The sequence below is a fragment of the Scyliorhinus canicula genome, chromosome 12 (genome assembly GCF_902713615.1).
Source record: "Scyliorhinus canicula chromosome 12, sScyCan1.1, whole genome shotgun sequence".
NCBI classification, from domain to species: Eukaryota; Metazoa; Chordata; class Chondrichthyes; order Carcharhiniformes; family Scyliorhinidae; genus Scyliorhinus; species Scyliorhinus canicula.
This window is the reverse complement of record NC_052157.1, coordinates 108,996,706-109,020,764: the sequence shown is the minus strand read 5'-3', so window position 1 is coordinate 109,020,764 and position 24,059 is coordinate 108,996,706. Positions and strand designations below refer to the sequence as shown.

Genomic DNA, 24,059 nt, shown 5'->3' with positions numbered 1-24,059 from the left:
CAACAAGATGGCACTAGTTGCGTGGAGCACTCCCATCCTGCTGATGGGTTGGCTAGGGCCACAGAGCACCTGGGGGAGGGGGGGGGGGGGGGGGGGACCACCATACGACCTGTGGCTGTACGTTCACAGTGTGCAGTCAGCGGCAAGCGCAGCTGCATGCTGCTTGCAGGCCATAGAAATGGTGTTCCGTGCCCATCCAACCCACAGCCCACCTCGTGGCCAACCCCTGCTACTCCCCTCGGTCCTGGTTGAAGTCCCCCGGCCAGCGGCACAATTGTCAGCAAACTATGGTGATGTTGGACACTTTCATATTCCCTCTCTTCCTCAGGAGCCACGATTTTAAAAAGCACAAGTGAACCTCACCGGTTAGGAATCCAGCCCATCAGAGGCGGATATTTGCGGAGGCACTGGAGAATACTCGGTTGGACCTACTTGTAGTATTGTGTGAATCAAATAATGGCATGATGGGAAAACTAGTCAAGTCTTCTTGGTACAAGTGAATTTAAACTGATTTTCATATAACCCAAGGCCCAGAATACAGAGACAGCCGAGGTCAGCATGTCTTGGGAACTGGGTGACTCTGAGAGTCTAGATAAGGCTTGGAGCTAGAAGTAGTCTTTATACATAACAAGCTGAACAGCTGTCTCTTTCTGTATGTAAACAACTTCTTCCCTTTCTTAAAACAAAGACAAGATAATGATATGAAACTCAAGTCCCCTAAAGGTCAGAAGGTGACGCCATTGTAACGATTATTACTTATGTTTTACTTTCAATCAAATTCCTGACCAAGCTGTATTCATGTTATCTTGATCCTATAATGTATAAGAATCGCCTTCTTTTCTGTACTATCGCAGACTTGGGACGGACTACGCAGTTTGTAATTGACTGCCTTCCGACTTTCCAAGTTTCTGCCATTTCTGCTAGCAGTTCTAATTAGTGAATAAAGTTCAGTTTTGCTTATCTAATGAATGCTGTTTGAAATTCTCTATCACAGTCAAGACGCGGGGAAAATATAAAATACAACATACTGATGATATGCAAATGGTGTTTACTGTACATGTATTCTGGAATTCATTGACACCATTGTCGAGGCAACTGAGAATTGCGATTGGGCATTCGAACCGATTCTCCGTCCAATTGCGCTTCCCAATTCCGCCCCATAAATATAATAGTTAAACTACAGCAATTGTAAAAATCTTGTAAATACATGTTTTGATCCTGGGAAAAAAAGTTAGTCACCATCAGCTGTGAGAAGGCGGGAGGGAGCTGGAGGTGGTGGTTATTATTGTTGTTGTCAGTAGGTAATTTTTGTTGGGCAGGTGGGAGTTATAAGATCGGTCGGGGAATTTTGTTGATTTTTTAAAAATATAAATTGTTATTATGAAACTGTGCTATGTCAGAGCCGCTTTCTGGGCTGTTTGATGTTGTTTTTGTTATCAGTGGAAACCTTTAATAAAAATATTTTTTTTAAAAGGTTGCAGTGTGGGACAGTGCCACATTGGGTTAGCCCTGCTGCCTCACGGCACCAAGGTTCCAGGTTCGATCCCGGCTCTGGGTCACTGTCCGTGTGGAGTTTGCACATTCTCCCCATGTTTGCTTGGGTTTCACCCCCACAACCCAAAGATGTGCAGGGCAGTTGGATTGGCCACGCTAAATTGCCCCTTAATTGGAAAACTGAATTGGGTATTTAAAATTTATTTTAAAAAAGGTTGCAGTGTGCAATCTTAAGCATTTCATGGTAATGTGGGAAAATGGCTCCCTTACCACACCCGAGGACCCATTTCATTTAACCTTGGAAGGCTCGGCAAAGGCCACTGCAGGGAGCCTTGTGCTCACACATCAAAGGGCAGTCACTATGATTGTCAGCTCAGTGGACCACAAGAACATAAGAAATAGGAACAACAGTATCCATTTGGCCCTTCTCTGTTATTTAATACAATCTAATCATGGCCTTAACTCTACTTTCCTGCCTACCCCTTGTATCCCTCGGCATCCTGAGGTCAGAGATCATAGCATTTACAGTGCAGAAGCCGGCTATTCGGCCCATCGAATCTGCACCAGCTCTTGGAAAGAGCACCCCACTTAAGATCACACCTCCCTCTATCCCCGTAACCCCACCTAACTCGAGGGCAATTTAGCATGGCCAGTCCACTTAACCCTGCACATCTTTGGACTGTGGGAGGAAACCGGAGCACCTGGAGCAAACCCACGCAGACATGGGGAGAACGTGCAGGCTCCGCACAGTGACCAAAGCCGGGAATCGAACCTGGGACCCTGGAGCTTTGACGCAACTGTGCTAACCACTATGCTACCATGCTGCCCCTCAAAAATCTGTCGAACTCATCCTTGAATATATTCAATGACCCAGCCTCCACTGCTCTCCGAGGAAGAGAATTCCAAAGACCAAGGGCCTTCTGAGGGAAGAGATGCCTCCTCATCTCAAACAGGAGAGCCCTTATTTTTCAACTACACCCTCTATTTCTAGATTCCCCAGGCGAGGAACTATCCCCTCAGCAGCAAGCTTGTCAAGCCCTGTCCTCAGAATCAAGACCAGCTCTCATCCTTCGAAACCCCAATGAATACAGGCCCAACTTGATCAATATTTCCTCGGGAGACAACCTTTCTGTCCCAGGGACCAGCCTTTTGAACCTTTTCTAAACTTCTTTCAATGCAAGTATAGCCCTACTTTTTTTTTTTAAATTTAGAGTACCCAATTATTCTTTTCTCCAATTAATGGGCAATTTAGAGTGGCCAATCCACCTAAACCTGCACATCTTTGGGTTGTGGGGGCGAAACCCACACAAACACGGGGAGAATGTGCAAGCTCCACACGACAGTGACCCAGAACCGGGATCAAACCTGGGACCTCGGTGCCGTGAGGCAGCAGTGCTATCCACGGTGCCACCGTGCTGCCCCAGGAGGACATAACTGCACATAGTGCCCCAGGGGCAGTCTCACCAATGCCCCGTGTAGTTATAGTAAAACTTCCCTACTTTTATACTGCAATTCCTTGCAATAAAGGCCAACATTCTATTTGCTTTCCCAATTACTTACTGTACCTGAATGCTAACTTTGTGATTAATTTACAAGGACAACCAGATCCCTCATTCTGCAGTCTCTCAACATTTATACAATATTCTCCCTTTCTATTCTCCACAAAGTGGACATCACCACATTTTCTCCATCAGTTTTTTGCCTACTAGCTTAATCTATCTGTATTCCTTTGCAACCTCCCTCAAAACTTGCCTTCTTACCTATTTTTGTATCATCAGCAAATTTGACTACAATGTAGTTGGTCCCTTCATCCAATACATTAATACTAATCATAAACGGAAGGTGGCAGAGATGTACACCATCAGATTATAATTTGAAGTCATATCTCATCTCAGTTTTTTTCTGTCCATTTTCCCAAAAGAAATAATGCACCGGGAACAGACAAAGGATTCTCTATTCTGATTTCTAGTTCTTGCTATCATTTAACTAGCTATTTGGTAAAGTTGCCAGGGAGATCATAGGGGGTGCTTGGTCCTTAGGATTTCAAAAATTCATTGTTTATTGAATGTGGTCATTGATGGTAAGGTACATTTTTTGTCCTGGAGAAAGTGATGGGGAGCCATCTACTTGAACTACTGCAATCCATGTCGCTTACAGAAATGGAGGCAAATAGTTCCAAGATGGTGACAAAGCAAGCGTAAAGGGGTAGCAACATATCCCTAGTTAGGATGGTAGGATTTGGAGGGAAACCAAAGACTCCCTTTCTGGAGTATAGTTGGAGCTGCCTTCTTACAGGCAAGTGGAGAGTATTCCATTACACTCCTGACTTGTGCCTTGGAGATGGTGGATAGGTTTTGGGGAGTCAGGAGAGTTGTCTGCCGAGGAATTCCCAGCCTCTGACCTGCTCTGGTAGCCACAGTATTTATATGGCTAGACCAGTTCAGTTTCTGGTCAATGGTAACTCCGAGAATGTCGATAGTGGGCGATTCAGTGATGGAATTGCTGTTGAATATCAAGGGGTGATGGTCAGAATCTCTCACGTTGGAGGTGGTCATTTTCTGGCACTTGTATGGCACAAATGTTACTTGTCACTCGTCAGCCCAAGTTTGAATGTTGTCCAGAGTCTTGCTGCATGCAAGCACAAACTACTGTATTTTCTAAGGAATTATGTCCAGTTCTGGGCCACACTATAGGAAGGATTAGAGAGTTTGCAAGGATGGTTTCAGGATGAGCAATGTCAGTTAAGGCTGGTTTGGAGGGGTTGGGACTCTTCTCCTTGGAGAGAAGGCTAATGGGAGATTTGATAGAGATGTTCAAAATCATGAGGGGGCTGGACAAAGTTGATAAGAGTGAAAGAGTTCCCGCTCGTAAAAGAATCAAGAACGAGAGGACACAAATTTAAAGTGATTTGCAAAAGAAGCAAATGTGATGCGAGAAAAAAACGGTTTCACACAGGCAGTGGCTGGGGTTTGAATTGCAGCGACTGGAAGCAGGATCGACTGAGGCATTCGAGAGGGTATTCGATGATTATTTGAATGGAAGCAATGTGCAGAGGTATGGGGAAAAGGCAGGGGAATGGCACTAAGTCATAATGCTGAATTGGTGAGCCGGTGCAGTCACAATGAGCTGAATGACCTCCTTCTGCACCGTAACAATTCTGTAATCCTGTGCTTCTAAATTGCAAATGAAATATGCCTTGCTCCATCCATCAACAAACATCCCTAATTCCAATGGCAGAAGTCATCAATGAAGCAGCTAAAAGTGATTGGTTCTGGGACATTGTTTTGACAGACTGCAGTGAAGAATGAGGGCTGGAGGGGTATTTTGTTATTTTCTTTTATGTGTTTAAATAGTGCAGGGGAAGAGGGGCAGGCCTTGCACCTAATAGCCTCCACATTTATTCCGGGCTTGCCCGCCCCACCCCTGACCAAAAACCTAAGCTGCGGATGGACAGTTTTAAAAGGTCAAATTTGCTGAGCTGGGAAATCTTGAGGCTTGGGGGAAAAATCTGAGTCATTGGGTCCGCGGGCACGGCAGGGTGGCACTGCTGCCTCAGCGCCAAGGACCCAGGTTCAATTCCAGCCTCGGGTGACTGTGAAGTTTGCAATTTCTCCCCGTGTCTGCGTGGGTTTCTTCCAACAGTCCAAAGATGTGAAGATTAGGTGGATTGGCCCTTAGTGTCCAAAGATTTGCGGTTAGATGGGGTTACAGGGATAGGGTGCTCTTTCAGAGGGTTGGTGCAGACTCGATGGGCCGAATGGTCTCCTTCTGCACTGTAGGGATTCTATGGATATTGACTGTGGAAGTAGATGGGTTTTGTGTGTGTTAAAATCTCACCCTTAGATTCCAAAGAGAACCTGGTCTCCCTATACTTCATACGGTTTCCAGTTCTGATTGTCCCTGCCTCCCCCCCAACCAAAGACATAACAGGAATCCTGACATGGAACGTTGTGATCCTCATTTGAATACATTTAAATATAATTATCAGGTCTTTATTCCTGATCGTTTCCCCCCTGCCTAGTTTCCCCCCTGACTGTTAAGATTGTCCATTCACATCAGCACACGTCATGGCAGGACCTCCACAGAATGTACCTGGTAAGCAGAACCCACCAGAGATTACATCAAATTTACAGTGCAGAAGGAGGCCATTCGGCCCATCGAGTCTGCACCGGCTCTTGGAAAGAGCACCCCACCCCCTATCCAAGGTCAACACCTCCACCCTATCCCCACAACTCAGTAACCCCACCCAACACTAAGGGCAATTTTGGACACTAAGGGCAATTTATCATGGCCAATCCACCTAACCCGCACATCTTTGGATTGTGGGAGGAAACCGGAGCACCCGGAGGAAACCCACGCACACACGGGGAGGATGTGCAGACTCCGCACAGACAGTGACCCAAGCCGGAATCGAACCTGGGACCCTGGAGCTGTGAAGCGATTGTGCTATCCATAATGCTACCGTGCTGCCCCCAATGTATGGAAGGGGTAGTGATGGGGGCAATGCCATGGGAAGGGGCGGGTGTTGCGTGGATGATTGGTGGTTCTATTTTGTATTATTTTATAATAGGCACCCTGATCTTTTAAAAACGAAGTTGCTGGCTCCGATTGAAATCATGGGATCCACTCCCTCACTTTAAAATAAAAATGAATTCCTAACAATCTGGCAGAGGAAGCCGCCCTTGGGGCCAGCGATTACGGTGCTGTATTGACCGCCCACTGCGCCAGTCTGCAAAAACTAAAGGAGAAAATTCCGCCCTCAGTCTTGGTTTAACCTCGTATTTGAAAACCACCACCTCCCAATAGTGCAGTCCTACCAGCGCCACACTGGGAGTATCAGTCTGGATATTGGAGGTGGTCATTTTCTGGCACTTGTATGGCACGAATGTTACTTGCCACTCGTCAGCCCAAGTTTGAATGTTGTCCAGAGTCTTGCTAGATGCAAGCACAAACTACAGTATTTTCTAAGGAATTATGTCCAGTTCTGGGCCACACTATAGGAAGGATTGGAGAGTTTGCAAGAATGGTTTCAGGATGAGAAACGTCAGTTGTGAGGCTGGATTGGAGGGGTTGGGAAAATACTGTAGTTTGTGCTTGCATGCAGCAAGACTCCGGACAACATTCAAACTTGGGCTGACGAGTGGCAAGTAACATTCGTGCCATACAAGTGCCAGAAAACGACCACCTCCAATATCCAGACTGATACTCCCAGTGTGGTGCTGGTAGGACTCTACTATTGGGAAGTGGTGGTTTTCAGATACAAGGTTAAACCAAGACTGTATGGTGCCAGAAAATGACCACCTGAAGTGAAATTTCACAACTCAAGAGGCAAAAGTGCTACCACCGAGCTACAGTCGCCCAAAATAATATATTAATCTGCATTTGTGGTTTCCTCTAACAAAGGCTGATTGAATATGCTAATGCCTGTTTAGTGCTGAATATTTAGTCTTGTTCTATCCATTAATGTTCCTGATATTGCCTTGTTAAATGCATAAGCTTTCTTTAAGTGGACTGGAGCAAATGTCTCATGTAATTAACATCTTGGGAATCCTTTCTGAAATAACAGGTCTCATTGACAGCCGTGTCTGAACTGAAGTATTTATTTCGGTTCGGGTGAGTTGCACAGCCTGAATCTTGGTCATTCATTTGACGGCACAGCCATCTGGCCAGGAACTACTCATTTGTGGGTTTGCATGTCAGCCAGCGCCCAGCTCACTGGGCAAGTCTGAAGCAGCAGCAGCAATAACAGAAGCATTGTAATTATGCCATCAAAGCTTTGGTTTGTCTACTCTTCAACCACTGGGTTTGGCACGTGATAAAATATATCACAGCTGGAGGAGGCGATTTAAAATGTGACTAGAATGATAGTGGTGTTATATTACAGGTCACTCAGTAGGGGGAAGAGAGAGTTGCTGTGGCAAGATACGCATTTTACATGCAGTCTGGAGCACTATGGATAATGATGGTAAAGCTCCAACGCTCTTTCCATCACTGAGCTGAACAGGAATCGCCCCTGCAATTACCACCTGCCATTGCCACGCTTATGAAAGATTTGCAGGTTGATGCTAATCCGGTTTGGCAGCGTTAGGAATATGCCTTCCTTTGCCATCAAGTCTTGGGGAGGTCTCGGACCCAGAACTTCCAAGTCAGGAGGCAGGGGAGCTACCCACTGCATCACAAAACCTCCAAGACTAGAATGATGCCTCATGTAATTAGGAGTATAGGCCCCTACACTTAAATATCAGGCTTAAAAGGATAGGGTTCCGGTGTTTAAATTATGACAGGACTGTAAAGTGGGGCCTCTTTATTCAAACTTAACTCATTTGAAGTGCCCACTTATCAGACTGGGCACTTTAAAGGAAGATGGTTGTGGTGGTTGGAATCATCTCAGCTCCAGAACATCACTCAGGGTAGTGTCCTAGGCCCAACCATCTTCAGCTGCTTCATCAATGACCTGCCTTCCATCATAAGTCAGAAGTGGGGATGTTTGCAGATGACTTGCACAAGTTCAGCACCATTTGCGACTCCACAAATAACGAAGCAGTCCGTGTCCAAATGCAGCAAGACCTAGACAATATCCAGGCTTGGGCTGACAAGTGGCAAGTTCGCGCCACACAAGTGTCAGGCAATGACCATCTCATACAAGAGGGGATCTAACCATCTTCCCTTGACATTCAATGGCATTACCATCGCTGAATCCCCCACAGTTAACATCCTGGGGATTACCATTGATCAGAAACTGAACTGGACTAGCCATATTAATATTGTGGCTAGCAAGGCAGGTCAAAGGCTAGGAATCTTACAGTGAATAACTCACCTCCTGAAACCCCCCCCCCCCCCCCCCCCCCCCCACCCCCACCCAAAGCCCGTTTACCAACTGCAAGGCGCATATCAGGAGTATAGTGGAATACGCTCCACTTGCCTGGATGAATACAGCTCCAACAACACTCGAGAAGCTTGACACCATCCAGGACAAAGCAGCCCTCTTGATTGCTCCTCCTCCCAGAAACATTCAATCCCTCCACCGCCGACAAACAGTGGCATCCATGTGTATCATCTGCAAGTTGCACTGCAGTAACTCACCAAGATTCCTTAGACAGCACCTTTCAAACCCACGACCACTACTATTTAGAAGGGCAAAAGCAGCAGATACCTGGGAACCCCACCACCTGGAGGGTTCCCTCCAGGTCACTCACCACCCTGTCTTGGAAATACATCGCCGTTCTTTCGCTGTCACTGGGCCAAAACCCTGGAACTCCCTCCCAAACAGCACAGTGGGTGTACCTACACCTGAAGGACTGCAGCAGTTCAAGAAGGCAACTCACCATCACCTTCTGAAGGGCAACTACAGCTGGGCAACAAATGCTGGCCTAACCAGCGACGCCCACAGCCCGTAAATGAAATTTTCTAAAACTTTGCCCCATGTATATGGGTGTTCATACTGCATACCAGATTTTGTGCTGAATTAATGTAGCTTAGTACATTATTATGCTGAATAGATCGATTGTCTGATTTATACAGTTATCTAAACAGGGGTGTATCCTCAGCAGTTCAAATGAGCAGCATCTCACCATAACACAATGATTCTTTTACCTGTGCCCTCATGTTGTTCTTCTCACTATTACGGGCCAACGACTGCACAATTAATTTGCCTGCCCTGCATGCTTCTCTGTCCTTTCAATTGCTCTGCAGTCTGAACTGTCGCTAACGTTGCCCTTCTTGCAGAGGCGGACAATGACACGGTCGCCCTCAATAAGGGTCTTCAAACATTTCTTCAGGGTATCAACTTTCTGCGCAATTGCCAGAACACCATGTATCAAAATAAAGAAAATACACACTAGTACCGTGCCAACTGTATGCCTGTTTTGCTGATACATTGGATACAGTATATTTTCCTCACAGTACTTCCAGACAAAACATTAATTACCAAAATTACAAAAGGTTTGCCAGGAGCTTAACGTTCTCCTGGTGTCTTTTTCATTACTTGCAGTTTTCGTTATTTTCACCTAAGTTTGGAACAAATTTTGCTTCTAATTAACTTCAATTTTTATACTTTAATTTGGTACAGTAATTAATTAAAACCAATAACAATACAGATTTACAAGTCTTCAGAGTGAACTTGGACTATGCAGAAGGTCGAGGGAATCTCCCCCTACGTGGGAGGTGACACTTGAAAATAAAAGAATAGAAGCATATTTTAAAAGGTCAGTTTAAGAGTGTATCAAGGAAGAACAAAAAAATAAACTTGAGACCAGTAACAGTAACTCAATAAAGAGGTCGGGAATAACCAAACAACTATAAAATAATTCAAGAGATCCAAGGCATTCACCACAAAGGATGAACTTGGAATAAACAAACGTGTAAAACTGGGAAGGGCCCCACCCTCGATGAAATTGCAGCCACTTGGGTGTCTGGTGAGGACCATGAGTTGATTCCACCTGAAACCCCTGCTGTTTAAATTCTTTTCCACTCTCTGGCCCAGGGATGCTGAGGTCAACTGTAGCACCGTGACAACTAGCCAGAGCATGATTAGCTAACTCTGGAGACCCCAAGAATCTGACCTGTGATGTTCCTGAACACTAAACCCCTGGGAAGCACCGTTTACAAACTAAGCAGGAGTAGGCCATTCAGCCCCTCAAACATACTCCACCGTTCAATTAGATTTGTGCCTCCATCTGCCTTAGTGCCATAATCCTTTAATTACCTACAATTCTAGCCTTGGGTGACAGATAGTCTGGAGTTTCCACGTTCTTCCACTGTCTGCATGGGTTTCTTCCGGGTGCTCTGGTTTCCTCCCACAGTCCAAAGATGTGCAGGTTAGGTGGATTGGCCATGTTCAATGTGCGGGGATGGGGAAGAGGGGTGAGCATGGATAGAGTGATCTTTCAGAGTGTCGGTGCAGATTCGATGGCCCGAATGGCCTCCTTCTGCGCTGTAGGGGTTCTAAAACTAATGTCATTTATATGGATTTTGAAATATCAATATATAACTTGCGATTTAAAGTGCTTTGAAAAAATAATGAAGAGAGGGTAGCCAAGAATGTGTGATGAATATAAGAAATCATACTTTATAGTTTGTATTTTTGCAATAATTTTATTAAAACCTATGTTAGAATGCTTTCAGGCAGCATGTCTGCTGGAACGGTGTTTATAAATGAGGTAGTGATATTTGCACAGAGAGAATTAATGCAATGTTGGAACAGTTTGAGCCTGGCTGAACAAATCAAGGCACATCTTGTTACAAAAGAAAAAAATTGCTGTGTGCTTGGAGGGTAGCTCGTGTAGCTAATGGGAGGGGCAAGGTCTGGCTCGACAAGGGAGTTGTTTCCAGGGCTCTTAGCTGAGCAAAACATTTTCAGCTTGGTCTTTAAAAAAAAAGTTTCTCTTTCCAAGGATTCTGCCTAAGATAGCAAGTAAAACCTGGTTGTTAACTTTATATACACAAGTGGTATTTGAAATATATGGGTTGCTTCATTGGAATGTAGAGGCAGGTTTCAGGAAGTTAAGATGTTGTAACTGTGAACTGTAAAGATCTTTATTTGTGCTAATGTGCTTAATTCTGTGTTCAAATTAAAGTTTATTTTTAATATAAAAGCTGTCTGGTCAGTGTTATCACTCTTATGGTGCAGTAACTTTTCCTCATAGTTTTTACCAAGTACAAATGGTTGGGTTCTAATCCAGGGTCTCAACCAAAATTAGGGTTCTGGTCTGGTCCCATATCAATTGGAAAGAAAAATGGATTAAACACAGGTTTTTCTGATCAATGGGATATGTTTTTTCGTTCTCGGGAATCTGTGCTGTACTTTTATTTTCCATTAATATGATTTGGACACAAGACACAAATGAGCTTGAAGTATGTTGACAACGTCAAACTAGAGGGCACGATAAACTGCGAGGTACAGGAGAGGACACACTTTAAGGTGAGTAGGCTGATTTGACAGAAGATTGGTATCAGTACAGAAATACGAAGCAGCAAATTTGAAAAGAGGCTGAAATACCTCGAATAGATGAAATGCAGATCAGGATCTAGAGATGTAGATATATGGGTCTTTAACAGATAGCAATACATGTAGGAAAGGGTATTCTAAACGGGAATAATTCTATAATTAATACTGAATTCAACAGGACCTTGTATTGAATTTGTACATGAAACTGGTTACATTACAATTTAATTTCTTAGCATTTCATTTTAGGAAGGATATTAAAAAGTGATTGAAAGATATGTAACTGACTCCAGAGGTCGCAGATATGAAGAAAGGCTGAGGAAATTCCAGCTCTTTTTTTAAGAACCTGAACAGAGACAGTTATTGGGTAGCTCACAAAAGTGTTCAGTACGAGAAGTTTTGCGAGGATAACGAATGAAGTAAACCACGTAGCAAGTTTGGGAAACAGCATTAAAAGATGAGAAGTAAACAAGCAATGGCTAGAATTTCAAGAATTAATACACAGGTCGCAACAAATATACATTCCTTTGAGACACAAAGGCACCACAGAAAAAGGGGTCCAGCCGTGGCTCACACAAGGAGTTAAATAGCATTATGAGTTTTTCCTTTGATCAAATGTTGACGGAGAGAGTAGCAAGCCTGAGGATTGGAAGGATTTTAGAATTCAGTAAAGTGATCCAAGAAATTGATTAGGAAAAAGAGAAGAAAATATAAGACCATATGAACTAGGAGCAGGATTAGGCAATTGAGCCCTCGAGCCTGCTCCACCATTCAACGCTATCATGGCTGATCTCCCTCAGTCTCAACTCCACTTTCCTGCCCATTCCCCATAACCCTTCAACCCATTACTAATTGAAAATCTGTCTATCTGCTCCTTAAAATGTACTCAAATGTCCCAGCATCCACCGCACTCTGGGGTACTGAATTCCACAAATTCATAACCCTTTGAGAAGTAATTTTTCCTCATATTTTAAATCTGCTGCTATCCTAAAACTATGACCTCTTGTTCTAGATTGCCCCATAACAGGAAGCATCCGCTTTACGTCGACTTTGTCAATACCTTTTATCATCTTATATACCTCAATTAGATCTCCTCTCATTCTTCTAAATTCGAGAGAGAAGACACTCGAGAGAGAGTATATGATAGATTAGTAAGATATTAAAGCAAATTGCAAACAGGATACAACATAGGCTATGGGGGCTGACAGCAATTCGAAATAGTATTAAGGGTTTGTGCTCCAGAACTAAACGCATCCCCAGTCAAGCCTTTCCAATACAGCTACAACACTGGTATTTACTTGATAATGTAGAAAACCACCCATGTATATTCTGTCCACAGAAAACAAGTCAAATCCAATTTGCCAGTAATTGCTGTATCAGTCTACTCTCAATCATCAGCAAAATGATGGAAGATCATCAACGGTGCTTGCACAGCAATAATCTGATATGGAGTTTAAGTTCTGTCAGGACCACTCGATCTCATTACCCACAAGGACAAAACTACTGAACTCAAGAGGTGAGGCGAGAATGGAGTCCCCTTGACATTAAGGCAGCATTTGTCTCAGTTATGGCATGAGCCCGAGTAGAACTGAGGTCAATAAGAATCAGGGGAAACACGCTAATGACTGGACTCGAGTCTAGCACAAAGGAAGATGCTTATGGTTGTTGGAGGTGCAAACATCTTAGCCCCAGAATCTCACTGCAGGAGTTCCTCAGGAGCGACCATCTTCAGCTGTTTCATAAGCTCAGTAGGGATATTCAAATATGGCAGCACAATGTTCAGCACCATTCACAATTCCTCAGATACCGAAGCAGTCCCTGTCCATCTGCACCAAGACCAGGACAATATTCAGGCTTAGGTTGACAAGCGGAAGTAACATTGGCGCCATCAATTTCCAGGCAATGACCATCTCAAGCAAGACAGAATCTAAACATTTCTCCTTGACATTCAATGCCATTTTCACTCCGAATCCCCCATTATCAATACCCTCTGGAGGGGGCAGGGGAGTTACCATTACCATCATCTAGGACAAAGCTGCCTGCTTGGCTGGTGCCCTATCCACAAACTTAGTACTTACTCTCTCTACCACTAATACGCAGTGACATCTCTGATGCATTATAACAACTCACTAAGGCTCCTTGCTTTCTATAGATATGTCAGGAATAAAAGAATGACTAGGGTAAGAGTAGGGCCAGTCAAGGACAGTAGTGGGAAGTAGTGGGAAGTTCTGCGTGGAGTCCGAGGAAATAGGAGAGGTGCTAAATGAATATGTTTCGTCAGTATTCACGCAGGAAAAAGACAATGTTGTCGAGGAGAGTACTGAGATACAGGCTACTAGACTAGAAGGGCTTGAGGTTCATAAGACGGAGGTGTTAGCAATTCTGGAAAGAGTGAAAATAGATAAGTCCCCTGGGCCGGATGGGATTTATCCTAGGATTCTCTAGGAAGTTAGGGAGGAGATTGCTGAGCCTTTGGCTTTGATCTTTAAGTCACCTTTGTCTACAGGAATAGTGCCAGAAGACTGGAGGATAGCAAATGTTGTCCTCTTGTTCAAGAAGGGGAGTAGAGACAACCCCGGTAACTGTAGATCAGTGAGCCTTACTTCTGTTGTGGGCAAAGTCTTGGAAAGGTTTATAAGAGATAGGATGTATAATCATCTGGAAAGGAATAATTTGATTAGGGATAGTCAACACGGTTTTGTGAAGGGTAGGTCATGCCTCACAAACCTTGTTGAGTTCTTTGAGAAGGTGACCAAACAGGTGGATGAGGGTAAAGCAGTTGATGTGGTGTATATGGATTTCAGTAAAGCGTTTGATAAGGTTCCCCGCGGTAGGCTACTGCAGGAAATACGGAGGCATGGCATTCAGGGTGATTTAGCAGTTTGGATCAGAAATTGGCGAGCTCGAAGAAGAAAAAGGGTGGTGATTGATGGGAAATGTTCAGACTGGAGTCCAGTTACTAGTGGTGTACCACAAGGATCTGTTTTGGGGCCACTGCTGTTTGTCATTTTTATAAATGACCTGGAGGAGGGCATAGAAGGATGGGTGAGTACATTCGCAGATGACACTAAAGTCGGTGGAGTTGTGGACAGTGCAGAAGGATGTTACAAGTTACAGAGGGACATAGATAAGCTGCAGAGCTGGGCTGAGAGGTGGCAAATGGCGTTTAATGCAGAAAAGTGTGAGGTGATTTATTTTGGAAGGAATAACAGGAAGACAGAGTACAGACCTAATGGTAAGATTCTTGGTAGTGTGGAAGAGCAGAGAGATCTCGGTGTCCATGTACATAGATCCCTGAAAGTTGCCTCCCAGGTTGAGAGGGTTCTTAAGATGGCGTACGGTATGTTAGCTTTTATTGGTAGAGGGATTGAGTTGTGGAGCCATGAGGTCAAGTTGCAGCTGTACAAAACTCTGGTGCGGCCGCATTTGGAGTATTGCGTGCAATTCTGGTCGCCGCATTATAGGAAGGATGTGGAAGCATTGGAAAGGCTGCAGAGGTGATTTACCAGAATGTTGCCTGGTATGGAGGGAAGATCTTATGAGGGAAAGCTGAGGGACTTGAGGCTGTTTTCGTTAGAGAGAAGGTTAAGAGGTGACTTAATTGAGGCATACAAGATGATCAGAGGATTAGATAGGGTGGACAGTGAGAGCCTTTTTCCTCGGATGGTGATGTCTAGCACGAGGGGACATAGCTTTAAATTGAGGGGAGATAGATATAGGACAGATGTCAGGGGTAGGTTCTTTACTCAGAGTAGTAAGGGCGTGGAATGCCCTGCCTGCAACAGTAGTGGACTCGCCAACACTAAGGGCATTCAAATGGTCATTGGATAGACATATGGATGATAAGGGAATAGTGTAGATGGGCTTTAGCGTGGTTTCACAGGTCGGCGCAACATCGAGGGCCGAAGGCTGTAATGTTCTATGTTCAATAGAGCCTTTCAGCCCCATGACCTCTATCACCTAGGAGGGCAAAGTTAGCAGATAGATGGGAACACCACCCACCTGCATGTTCCCCTTCAAGACACTGACCATTCTGCCCAAGAGCTATATCACTATTCCCTTTTTTTAAATAAATTTAGAGTACCCAATTCATCGTGGCCAATCCACCTAGCCTGTACATCTTTGGGCTTTGGGGGTGAAACTCACGCAAACACGGGGAGAATGTGCAAACTCCACACGGACAGTGACCCAGAGCCAGGATCAAACCTGGGATCTCGGCGCCATGATGCAACAGGGCTAACCCACTGCGCCACCGTGCTGCCCTACTATTCCTCAATTCTAGTAGGGTTAAAACCCTGGAACGGCCCCTTTACAACCACTGTGTACACCTGCACAGATGGACTACAGCGGTTCAAGACAGCAGCTTACCAGCTTCTCAAGGGCAATTAGAGCTGGCCATACCAGTGATGCTCACATCCCACTAAAATTCATTTAAAAAAGATGAGATTACCGAACGTAATGCCACCCCATTAGAGACAGAGACAAGTGAAATGATAATGGGTAATAAGGATATGAGGGACCAAGACCTCATCCTGTATCATTTTAAAGATAAAAATATACAGTGATATGCTCATTGCTATCGCTAACAATTTCAACCTGGACAAATATCCAAAAAGGTTGAATCTATGGCTGTCCGTGACCCTCAAAACTAGATGGCAATGTCAGGGAAAGTCATACACCATTATCTCCATATGTGCTCTAGCAACACACTGTGGGTAGCATAGACCAAATTCAAAAAGAGCTATACAAAGGCCATCTGCACTTCATAACCCAGGCTGGCCAATGCGAGTCTGTTCACCCATTAAGACAGGACCCCACAACCTTCCTTTCAATTCTTAATGGTTGAGGCATTCAATAATTTTGGGGACCTAGTCGAAGGATACAAATCCCTTGTCAAAGCCAGAGTTGATAAGTGGGGTCATGTGACATGAACCTCTAGCTTGTTGAACCAGTAAAATTGCCGGATGGAACTGCAAAGTCAGTCTGCCATTTTACCATCTAACGAGCAGCATCACAAGCATGGAGCTCTGGTCCAGGTTGGACACATACACGCCACATCATCACTGCTCCTATTGGAAAGTCCCTAACATTGTCTTCAAGACTGATTCATCTTGGCATGGCCATCTCATTGTGATAAGTTAACACCACCGGAAAAGTGAATTAACCAGCATCGGTTTTCAGCTCGTTGGACTACATTGGACTTTGATTCTGGACTCTGGAACCCACGTGAAACAATATTTATTTTCGCTTCGGCCTCTGCACTGTAAATGTTTCCTTTCTCTATCCATCTTTTACTTTATAAAAGTGGTTTAATAGCTGCATTGTTTTTATCTGCCAGAATTCCTTACATTCCTGAACAGTTTATCAAGAACTGGAAAGTAGAATACAAGAATGGAGGAAGGGAGAAAAGATGAAACTATCGGCCATTTAGCCAAACTAATATCAGGAGTCAGCAAAATGTTTGAATCCATCATTAGGGCCAGGGTAACAGGGCACTTGAGAAAAATCATCATTTAGCAGAGTCAACAGAAACTTAGGAAAGGGAAATCATGTTTGACAAGTCTGTTGGTGCTTTTTGAGGATGTAACTCGAAGATGGATAAAGGGAAGGCAGTGGAGGAGTGTTGCTAGATTTTCAAAAAGCAGTCAGTAAGGTGCCACACAAGAGATTATTACACAAAAATAGAAATCATTAGATTGGGCAGTGGATTATTCTAATGGATTGAAACCAGACAGGAAACAGATACTGTAGCAGGAAAAGGGACATTTTTGGGTTGGGACGCTGTAACTAAGGATATGTAACTACGCCCTAGCTACTTACAGTCTATATTAATGACAGAGATAAGGGAACTAAGTAGAACAGTTCCATCTTTTGCTGACAGTACAAAGTTAGGAGGAAGATGCAACAAGGTTGTAATGATTTTAGACAGGTTGGGTGCATGAGCAGAATGATAGGCTAATTACAATGTGGCAACGAGTGAAGTTAAAGGCGGGAATTTTCTGGTCCTGTCAGGAGTGGGCATCATCACAGGCAGGAGTGGGCATCATCACAGGCAGGATGGAAAAATTTGGTGACCAGCCACGGCTCTCTCCACATTTTCCTCTCCTATCTGCAACAATACCAGCCACCGTCAGGACTGGAAAATCCTGTCCAAAGTGTGAATAAAAAAGTAGAGTTATTTTCTGAATGGTGACAGACCGAAGGGACAGATTCAAAAGGACCTGGGTACCCTTGTAGATGAACCACAGAAAGCTAACATACAGGTACAGCAAGCAATTAGTAAGGCAAATGCTATGTTAGCATTTCTTAAAAAGGGATTGACGTAGAAGACTAAAGAAGCCTTACTAGTTACACAGGGCTTTGATGAGGCCAAACCTGAAGTATCATGTGTAGTTTTGTACCCTTACCCAAAGAAGGACATACGTGCCCGAGAAGGAATGCAGTGAAGGTTCACTGGACTGGTTCTTGGGATGAGTAGATTATTCTATGAGGAGAGATAAGTAGGAGAAGACTATATTACCCAGAGTTTAGAAGAATGAAAGATGTTCGAATGAATAAAGGAGTTTTTCAGGATGGATGCGGAGGAAATGTTGCCCTTGGCTAGGCAATCTAGAACACAGTGTCACAGTCTCGAAATATGGTAGGAGGGGGGGTCAGCAATTTAGGACTGAAATGAGCAGAAATTTCTTCACTCAAATGGCTGCAAATCTTTGAAATTCTCTAACCAAAGAGCGGTGGATGCTCAACTGTTCAGTATATTCAAGACCGAGGTTGATACGAGATATGGGAGGATGCGGGAAGAGAGAATTGAGGTAGATTATCAGTTATTATCTTGATGAATGGCAGACCAGGCTATAAAGTCAAAATGATGCACTTCAACTCGTATATCTAATGAAGTGTTTTCACTGATTGGAAAAGAGACAGTCTCAGGTGCATCACTACAGCAAAAGTGGTAACGGGCTTTATTCGCCATGGAAAGGCGAATAAGGACATGGAAAGTTATCAGGACATGGGAAGTTCCACCAAAAGTGATATTGAGGCAAAAACTCAAACATCATTAAAAAATAATTGGATAAATATTTGTAAAAGTAAGTAAAAATTACAGGATTGGGATTAGAATGGATAGCTCCAGTTGGAGCATGGATGCAGACAAGGTGGACTGAACAATCATTTTATATACTTCAATTTCAATGGCTCATCAAGTCATGATGTATTCTCTTAAAATACATCACTAAAATATATTTAAATATGTAACATCCTTGGGATTAGTTCTTTGTTTTAACATTTTAAATTGCTGAATCAGACTATTAGGAACCTGAATTACTGTTAATAGCAAGAATAATTTTGAATCAAATAAATAGATTGATTTCTATTTGCCTTGCACTGCTTGGTTGACTTTTCATTTTGGGCAGCTTCACCACCTCCAGATATGCAGTAGTGCTCACTTAATGTGACAATGAGCAAATCAATAATAATAATCTTCATTATTGTCACAAGGAGACTTACTGCACTGCAATAGAGTTACTGTGAAAATCCCAGTCACCACACTCCGGCGCCTGTTCGGGTACACTTGAGGGAGAACTCAGAATTTCCAATTCTCCTAACAGGGACTTGTGGGAGGAAACTGGAGTACCCGGAGGAAACCCACACAGACACTGGGAGAACGTGCAGACTCCACACAGACAGTGACCCAAGCCAGGAATCAAACCTGGAACTCTGGTGCTGTGAAGCAACGGTGCTAAACGTCTGCAAAAACAATCCGGGTGATGCTGAAGTCTTCTCTTAAATTAATAATTCTATTGATTTGTAAATCACTTTATATTAATTGAAATTTTCAATGGAACAACTTTAATGGTGTGTTAAAATCTTCATATTGCTTCCAAGTATTTTGTCATTTTAACCATTTGTCATGTGAGAGTGCCTTTAAGAAATGGATGTTTAAGCAATGTACCTTTAAGAAATGCAGTGATGTCAGAGTGTGGGTGGAGCTGGGCTTTTAGCTCAGCCATTTTGAAGTTTTTAGTTTTGGTTTGAGAGAGCAGCTGAAAAGTGCCAGACTGGTTTGCTGACAGCTGCATGAAAGAAAAGAGCTTGTCTGGTGATTTCTGCAAATCCAAGGACTATAAATATATTGAATGTAACCTGGTGTGCTCCTATTAAGGATTGAAGTCTTTTGGAGGTTTAAAAGAACAGTTTGCAGGATTGGGTAGTGTTGTATTATTTTCGGGGTTATCTTTGAAGTAAGGGGTGTTAAGAGATCCAATGTTTATTTTAAAAGGTTAAGTTGAGTTCATGGAATAAACATTGTTTTGTTTTAAAAACCACGTGTCCATAATTGTAATACCACACCTAGGGAACAAGACGTGTGCTTCAAAAGCAACAATCCAATAAAGGGTTGGTTGGACTCCACGATACATTTTGGGGTTCTGAAAACACCTCTCCCATAACACACTACAAATCTCAAAAGTTACCAATGCATTTACAATTTTTAGAATGAAAAATCAAACCTCAATAACTGCTTAAATGATTCATATCCTGAGTGTTTATTAGTAGAGGCAGTGGAAAAAAAACGAAGAAAGCAATTCGGCATGAAGGAGCGAAACAGATACAATAAAGCAGCCAAACATGAACTTAAAATAAGCAGAAAGCATTAGACCTGAATAAAGCAAAGCCTAAAACACACTGAGCTTAGCGTGCGTTTCCTACAAATCCTTTCCACTAAATTAGGCAGCACTCGATTCCCTTGCATTCAGTCACACAGAAAATGTTTCTGTCAGGGTGGCCTAAATGCTTTCCCTTTGTTTCTTTACCCCATAATGGGAGGCTGTTGGCCTTCGGTTGGCACCTTAACAGGTAGCATGGCTAAGATTAGTAACTACATAGGTTTCCATTGACAAAAGATCTTGGGTGCATAATGCAAAAAAAATTAATCTTTCACTTTGAGTACTCTGTTTTTGTGTTAGATTGATTAACAGTGGTAACTGCATTCTTACTGTTTGGTGAAACTGAATCTTTAAAGAAAGGATACCAATACTGTAATGTGTAAAATAACACTGCAAGTCAGGAGGATTTTACAGTTGGATTCATTCCTTGCAAAAACAATAATTAAAAACATGCTGAAGAATACCACAGCCAACCCAGAATAATGGATACAATCACATCAACCCATTCTGAATTAATAGCTTTTCACAGAAGCTGTGTCACGCAAGCCCTTTTAGAAAATGCACTAGATAACTGGATTGGAGGACTATTGGTGAGCAGTGAACAGAGAGAAGGTGCTGCAAGAAGTAGATATGGTGTTTTGGTTTGGCAATACTATATAATTATGAATTAATTTGGGATTTGGTTCTCCATTCAGAGATTATTAATGAACATCCCTCTTCATATAACTAGTGCTGAAGATTAATCTGAAAATAATTATGCAGAAGCTAGCTGTGATTAACTGACATACATCTCAATGTAAAAATCATTGTAAATGCGAAACTAGAGAACAGTTAATAAGAATTATGAAAACAGTGGCTGGTACGCTCCGGCTGTTAGGATTCTCTTTTCCTTCTGTGGCAGTGTACCCTTGACATGGTTTCCCGGCGGCGTGGAGGAGCTTCAATCATAGAATTTACAGTGCAGAAGGAGGCCATTCGGCCCAGTGAGTCTGCACCAACCCTTGGTAAGAGCTGAAGCCCACGCTTCCACCCCATCCCTGTAACCCCGCCTACCCTTTTGGACACTAAGGGGCAATTTAGCACAGTCAACCAACCTAACCTGCACATCTTTGGACTGCGGGAGGAAACCGGAGCACCCGGAGGAAACCCATGCAGACACAAAGAGAAAGTGCAAACTCCACACAGACCGTCACCCGAGTCCGGGATTGAACCCGGGGCCCTGGAGCTATGAGGCAGCAGTGCTAACCACGTGGCACTGTGGGAAATCCCACTGTCAAGCAGCGGGAAGAGAGAATCCCGCTGCCAGTGAACGGCACACCGCCAAGAAACATGCAGCTGGGGGACCAGAGAATCCAGCCCGGTATTTTTAAAGGCTTAGTTGTTTTTGAATAACAATAGATTCAGGAATAATTGTAAGGGATAGGTGCAAAAATTGTATCAATTAAATATGCAATCAACCCAAGATTAACAGATTCTAAAATTTGAGTGAAAACTTTTTTTTTTAAAAAAAGCTCACTTGATTTTGTGGCAGTAATGATAACAAAACTGTCAGCATTTTGCCACAATTACTCCATCATAACTGACTGCAACTTCTGAAGTCTACACGTATGCAGTTGAATATGGAAGTCTAGAAATAGCTGTCAATGATTCTACATTTCTCCATAGGTGCACCATTGAAGTTCACTCAGGCTGCAGTCAAGTAGCAATCAGAGATCTGATGAGCAGTTGCCATTTTATATGTTACCTATAAAAACCCTTGAGAAGGTTACACCTTGTCAAATTAAATGAAAATTAGTTTTTAAATTACACACTAAGTGTACAATTACTTCTGAACAGCCTCACCTGTCCCTGAAAAACTAATTTTAGATTTGTAGATGTCAAATTTCTCAGAGATAATATTCACTTTTTTATGATAGTCCAACTTTTAATTTAATCTCGTGTCCCAGTTTTTTCACACTCAGAAGTTTTAATTAAAAATTGAAATGAAATCAGCACATTTTACTTCCTGGTTTGCGGTGGGAGAATACCCCAGTGTGATTAGCTGCTTACCCCCCTTGATTACATCACCACCACTGGGCCCCAGGGGATGCCCCAATTCAACACCACATTCAAACCAACAGAAAATCCAGGCCGCAGATCACTGACCCGGAGAATCGGCTATAGCTTTTGTAAGCTACATTTTGTCTCCTCTCTTGAAACATCAGGGACAATATGGTGATCTGACTCAGCCTCTGCTAACAAAGTTCATGGCTTCACTGGCTGGTAAGAATTTGGGGTGTCCCAAGGTACTAAATGATGCTATACAAATTTTAGACTTTCTGATCTTAATTATACGAGAGCAGCCCAATGTTTCGAGCTCTCTTAACTTTTGCTTTCCTCCTATCCTGCTTATTTACGGTTGGGCTGGTTGGTGCCTCCACACAATACAACAGGATCAAAGAATTTACCAATCCCAATTTTATCACTCTATGGTGTCACATGATGGGAGTTTTACCATCAACCAAGAACAAACTCATTAACTGCTCCACTCGGTAGACACCATTTTTTCCTTGTAGAATTAAAATTATGATGCTTTTCATAAAATGTTGATACTTAAGCTCTATTTGATACAAATTTATAATCTAACATTTTTGTAGTTTAAGCACCTATCCCACTACAAATTCAATGTTTTGCTCCTCCTCATAAAAGGTCAGATAACATTGATAATGCATCACTCAAATTGTAATGCACTTGGCAGGCCGCACCATCTGCTATACCAATGGGAGTTCCCATTCAGCTCCCATTTAGTGAACCCTTGATCCCTTCCGAGGGGAGTAGAAAGGGAAGAAAGAGAAAAGGGAAGTAAAAGATGGCGTGAGGAGGGCCGAAATGGATATTGGGACCTGACGCAATATAAGGAAGGAAAAAAGATAAATATTAATTACGGATTGTGTACAGCTTAAACTGCCTGGCTCTAGGCAGCATTGACAGATCCATAGAAGAAACAGGCTATAAACGCATTCTCCTGGCAAGATACACAGTATGAGGTGGTGCAAAAAAGACCTAGAAGCCTAAAGATAACAAAACTATGTACATATTGTCTAATTCTTTAATTTTCCTTATTAGGGAGAATGTTGTACAGTTGGTTCTCATCACCTTGCTTCATTGATATCATCTGGCCTGTATACATTTGACATGGTTCACAGCTATTTAAAGTGCATCGGATTCCGAGACAAAAGGACACCAAATTCATTACTGAGAAATCCTCTCTCTGAACTTATGCAAGTCACTCCCAACTGGCAAACCACCTGGAAACCAAAATATTTCTGTTAGACAGGGTTTGAAATAACTACACATTAGAAAGAGAATGAAGCATTCATTTGTTTTTCCTCAATGGAAGGAGGGCCCCACAGAAATTCTTAAAATATAATTGGGATTTAAGGTACTAATTACAATTAAGACAGGAAGCTAAAAATTAAGACATTGCACTAGTAACTCTTCCTAACCACATATTCTTCATTTTTTCCAATAAATTTGTTCTCAAGGCGAGTAATATTAGAGATGGATATTAATGTTGGTAAACATTTGAAGTTGAAGTTTAGCATGCTAGAACGTGCAGCAAGAACCCTCTAATCTATCCCAACAACAGAACTACAACTCCTACTGAGTCAGTGAGACCTTTCTTCCATTTCCAACACTTGCTATCCAAGATGTCATCTTAGGTGTACTGTTTATTTAACACTTGATTGTCTCACCTAATTAATTGCTACAGGTTACGCATTCATATACCTTGATGGTAACTTTCTGGCTATGCAGCCAGCTATAATCGAGTCATGTTTACATTTAGTTGGCACTCCGAGAGACTGAAAACTGGGTGTTGCCTCCCCAAGTTCACACCTCCAAATTTACTTTCATTATATCTGTGACAGAAACGCATGGTGAGATTCTCTGGTCTCCCTGCACTGTGTTTCTTGACAGCG

At 43.0% G+C, this 24,059-nt stretch overlaps 1 protein-coding gene across 4 annotated transcripts in view; it reads right to left on the bottom strand.

Moving 5' to 3' along the window:
- The window catches only part of LOC119974650 (rhomboid domain-containing protein 2-like), a 69,660-nt gene that overhangs the window by 16,368 nt on the left and 29,233 nt on the right, over positions 1-24,059 (bottom strand). For 2 of the 4 annotated variants that reach the window (XR_005462546.1, XR_005462545.1), the window contains exon 4: positions 23,236-23,387. The exons of the other annotated variants lie outside the window; for them this stretch is intronic. The gene's annotated coding sequence lies outside the window, so the exon portion shown is untranslated. The remainder of the gene's footprint in view (positions 1-23,235; positions 23,388-24,059) is intronic. 4 annotated transcript variants of the gene reach the window in all.